A 5,055-nucleotide genomic window follows, 5' to 3' on the forward strand; every position below is an offset into this window, starting at 1 on the left:
AGATGTCTTCTAGAGTTCAATCAGAATCTTTCCCGAAGTAACTTGTGTCCATTACCCCTCATCTTTTCCACGTGACCCCTTGTGAAAAGGGAGTCTCCATCTTCTTGGTAGCCACCCTTCATGTACTGGTACATAAGCATTACTTCCAGTCTGAATTTAAGACATTATAGGAAAAAGTGTTCAAATCACAGTACTGTAATAGGCTGCAGATTGAGGACTGCAGCTGCAGTGGGACTGGTTGGATTGCATTTAGTCCTACAAAAAGTGTGAGGTTTTTCCTTGCAAGCTCCTGAAGGATCTTGGGGCCCTGGCATGCAAGAGCAGGAGTGTTAACGCTGATGTTCTGGGCATGCAGCCACTTTCGGTAGCTGCTGCGTGTCCCCCCCACTGAAGTCCCACTTCCATTCGGATTTTGCAAGTCGCTCTTCACTTCAGCTCTTCCATTGCTGGGCTGTGTCCCTGTGTGCTTTTGACAAACAGCAGCACCGGAAACCGATTCCCTTCAGTAGTGAAGTCTCAGTGTGTTTTTTCCCCAGTAACTGAGTCACAGAATGTTGCAGTTGTGAGAAGTGCAACTGTAGTGCTAGGATATGTCAGGAAAACACTTCTGGTAGAGATGGGGAAAAACTGCCTTCATGCAAGGTGATAGTAATTTGGGTGCTGTAAGTAGTTTTGATTAGCCATGTTTAAGGAAAATTAACTTTAATCTGAAGGAATGAAAAGAAGAGCTAGTATGACAGTAGCAGGACTTAAGAGCCAGTCTTAGAGGAGGAGGCCAGAGGGTTGGTTTTAGGTAGAAGAAGGAAAGTACGAAGGGGTCATGGTAGCTCTCTGAAAAAGCGAGTAGGGTAGGCTGTGTTGGTACCCATCAACTACTGAAGCTACTGAGCAACAAAAGCCAGGATATGGGTAGACTTGAGTATGTTTAGGATGGAAATCGGAGGAAGGCCTAACTAGGAGAATAACAGTAGCTTGCGAATGGCCTTGCAATGAAGACATTTAAGTGGTGTGAGAGGGCTGACATTTCATCTAGGAAAGGGTATGGGTTTGTAGAGCACTGTAGTAATAAGAGGCCTGACATGATGAGCCAAAAGTCCATTGTTCTTCCATACTAAACACAATTGCTTGGGATGGGGTTGCTGACTTGGTCCAGAAGCTTTGATGGCTAAGATGGGTGTAGTTGACTGTTCTGTGCTCCATGGAGTGCTATTTGAGATCTAGGATGCCAGTAATAAATGTGTATCTTCTTAGGAATATTATTGGAATAATGGAATGAAATAATCCGTTAAGGAAGGGCATGTCCCTTCTGGACACCTCAGGCTCTTTACACATCTAATTTGGGCCTGTGATTGAATTTTTTTCTTTGCAGCAGTAGAGGATAGGTATTTCTGATACTGAGCCTGTACTGAGCTGGAATGCAGAGGACTGGCCTAATCAGACCTTAGTTGCTGGAGTAAACTTAGGTTACTGATTTGGCTGAGAGGTAACTTGTAAATAGCTATTAAATAAACAAAACAACCCCAAAGTTGTTTCCATTACTCCAATGAAAAGACAGGAGTGGCTATTTTGTATCCTTTGTCACAGGTGCTTTGTCTTGGCTTTTTTTTGAGGCTGGGGTAGTTTTAAGTCCTTAGGTTGAAAGTGTATGTTGTTCTGTAGATGATAAGGTATAGAACAAAATCATCTAGACCCTGAATGATCCCTGTGCTCCTCTTGCACAGTGCTTCCAGTTTAAACTGGGGTAGGCTGGTATTTCTGCTCAAAAACCAACCAGTTCTGTCTCTGGCAATTTTTTTTCTCTTTATACTGTCAGAAAACTTGTGTGGTTGTCCTGGTTGGAGCTAAATAGAATTTATGTTCTATTCAGTGATTTTACTTTTCAGTTAAGTCTGTTCAAAGTGGCTGTACTTTCTGAAACTAGCAGGAAGTTTTTCCAGACAGTGCTTGCTTCTACAGCTGATAGTGCTTGTATGGTATGTAAATGTTGGCTCTTGCTTATACTTGTGCCTATGTGCCCCAGAACAGGTGCCGTATTGGGTGTTGTAAGTGAGGTGTCACACCTGTGGGGAGGAGCAGACAGGACAGATGACCCAAAACTCCACACACATCATACTCAGGATAAAGCTTGAGGGATCATGATGGTCTCGCTTTCTTCTCCTTCTGCGATGGCTGAAGTCTGAGCAGAACCCTGCTGGTTCATCTGCCTCCGATCCCAATCTGTGCCTTCCTGAATCCAGTTTCTGAATCCTGCTCCCACCTGCTGCTGGGTCTGGACTGGGACTTTTCCAGTGCCCTGCTCTGCAGAGCCTCTGGTGATGTAATTGCCACTGGGGAGTGGGGGGAGGATTTTATATTAGTATATATATGTATATACACACACATATATGTACATATTTGTATATATTTTATTATTTCCCTATTTACAATATTATTCTGTAGTATTATTGTTTACTTAAACCTGTTAGTTTTCTTTTCCAGCCCATAAGTCTCTCTCCCTTTTTCTCCTCTCTTTTGGGGAGAGGAAAGGACTTAATAGAGAGCATCTGTCCAGCATTTACTGGCCAGCCCAGCCCTAAACCACGACAGTGGTGAAACCAGCGGGGGACTGATGTGGGTTAAAACTAAACTTTTCTTTTTTTGGCTAGGTTAGTTTTAATTTGGGTTGGTTCACCACATTGTTGCACAAATGTTTGTGCCAGCAAGAGGGTGGAAATGAGTGGTTTGGGGACAGCAAGGCTGCTGCTTTTGGCAGTAGTGCCAGCTTTTCTGTGTTTTTACTTCAGGCCATAACGGCACTTCTGCTGCATTCTCCTCGGGCAAAATTATGAACTCTCATGATGTGGGTCTTCCTTTCTATGTCCTCGTTTAGTTTACTTATTAAAAGTTTTTGTGTGTAATAGATGTGATGCTGATTTAATCAGCTAGTGCTGTACATTAAAGTAATTTATGGTTTGAATACCTGCTATTTAAACAGACATATTTAGCATATTGACTTATGCTTCCTGCAGTGTTTCTCAAGCTTTTCTCATATTATCCTCCAGGATACATTACTGGCCTCGGTGCAACTCCTGAGCCGTAACGAGGAAACAGCTAGTGGTAGAGCACAGGAGGAAGGCAGGAGATAGGAGACAGCAATGAATGTGGCAAGTGGTGAGAGATAGAGGGGGAGCCCAAGGGCTCTAGGAGATCTGTCAGCAGCACCTTTTAGCTACCTACTGCTGGAATTTGTTTCTCTGGCCTGATGCCAGCCTTGGTGGTGATGTCTTGGCTCAGCAGCTATGAGCAGCCTTAGACACTGCTTCTGTACTCACTAATTCCCTGTCTGAAACCTTCTTGGTGAAGGTCCATCTTCTGGTCATGGTCCCTTTCTCAGCTGTCTTGTCCTGGCTGCCCCTGACAATGTCTTTGTTCTGTTGCTCTGTCATCAGAAATATTCCATAGTGACTGTCTTCTAATTCCTGAGTTCTTGCTTCATTATTAACAGATTTTAAAATAATATTAGAAAACACACTGCCTTGTAATAGTCTATCCCAGAGATTTTTGCTCAACTATAAAGAGGGACTTGCTCTGGAACAGCTTTCTTTGTATGAGTTCATACTAGCATTACTGATACCAAAAAAGTATCATCAAGGTTAATATGCTATTAAATCTCTTGCTCCAGAAGTCTAGGCTTTCAGGGGACTAAGTGAGACTGTGAGGTTTTTCTCTTCCATTACTGTTCCTCCTACTCTGCAGCTAATCCAGTCTAATGGGGCAGCTGAGACCTACTCCCTTTGATTTCCACTCTGATGCAGACTGAAGCAAAAGAAGCTGCTGGGTCTCTCTTCACTGCTAGTATGAGATTACTGCGGGGCTCTGCTCCAGCAAAACTCTCTCCCAGTCACTAATGCACCTACCTGGGAACCCACATGCCATGCTTTATTCCTACTTTTCGTGAGGAAAAAGTAGCAACACTACTGGCTGGGATTAGAAAAGGGCACAGTTTGCCTTCTGTGCGCCTGAAGAAGCCTTGCCATGCTGGGCTGAACAGCTGTTGTAAACTGGGCCTAAAACAAGTGTTGAAGTTACCCCACTGTCTAATAACTTTGATAGCATGCATGCTTGTTTACAAGTACTTCTGTGGTGTGAGGAGACCATCCTTACTAGCTCAGTACTTACTTTATGTTGGAATATAGTTATCAAAGGGGTAATACATGAAGAAAGGAATCTTAATAGTGAGAGCAAAATTAATTTAGAAGATGAAGAAGGCTGTGAAATAAAGGGCTGGTGGTGGTAGGAGTCACAGAAAAGAGACACTGCAGACTGTTTTGGCCCAATATAATAGTTTATAGCTAGCAACTTTAGAAATAGATCCCCTTGCTGTTACTTGTAGTGTGCCTGGGTATCCTGATGTGGATGAGATCCAATAATATGGAAACTGTTGCTTCCTCTGTCACTCTTGAGATCACTGTTGGAGAACATAGTGTCCAGTTCTAGTGAGACGTCTCTTGAGCTTGCTGTACAATTGGGCAGAGCTCAGGGTAAACTGCAAAGATTCATTGCTTAGCAATTGTCCTTGCAGTGTAGGAGGAAGAAGATGGGCATGTTCAGTGTAGTAGAGGGAAGTGAGATGAGGAGCTGCCTGGAACAATTTGCAGGCACCCATACTGGCATGAGATGCTTGACACCAGGGAGCTTTTTAGTGTCTTTGGCAAATGTGTGACAAAAGGTTAGACTTTGGAGTCAGCAAAGCTCAATATGTAAGTGTCATCTATTAATTCTGAGTAATAACTGGATCATATTAATCTGATGGAGAATTACAAAATCATGAATTGTCTATTAGTTAATGCTAGATGGTTCTCTAAAAGGTAGGCCCTATTTACAAATTGTTTAGCTTCTGTATTGCTCTCTAGGGAGGCTGTCTGATCAGTGTCATACCAGAGGATGGGCAATGGTGATCCTTGGTATCTTTGCAGAACTGAAGACTGTATTTCTTGCTTTAAAAGAAAAGAGAGTGTGAAGTCAAGTTACAGTTCTTGAAATAAGTTATAAAGGTTGTGATTCTCCTTTCAGCAG

The sequence above is a fragment of the Mesitornis unicolor genome, unplaced genomic scaffold, assembly GCF_000695765.1.
Source record: "Mesitornis unicolor isolate BGI_N332 unplaced genomic scaffold, ASM69576v1 scaffold1562, whole genome shotgun sequence".
In the NCBI taxonomy this organism is placed as follows: domain Eukaryota; kingdom Metazoa; phylum Chordata; class Aves; order Mesitornithiformes; family Mesitornithidae; genus Mesitornis; species Mesitornis unicolor.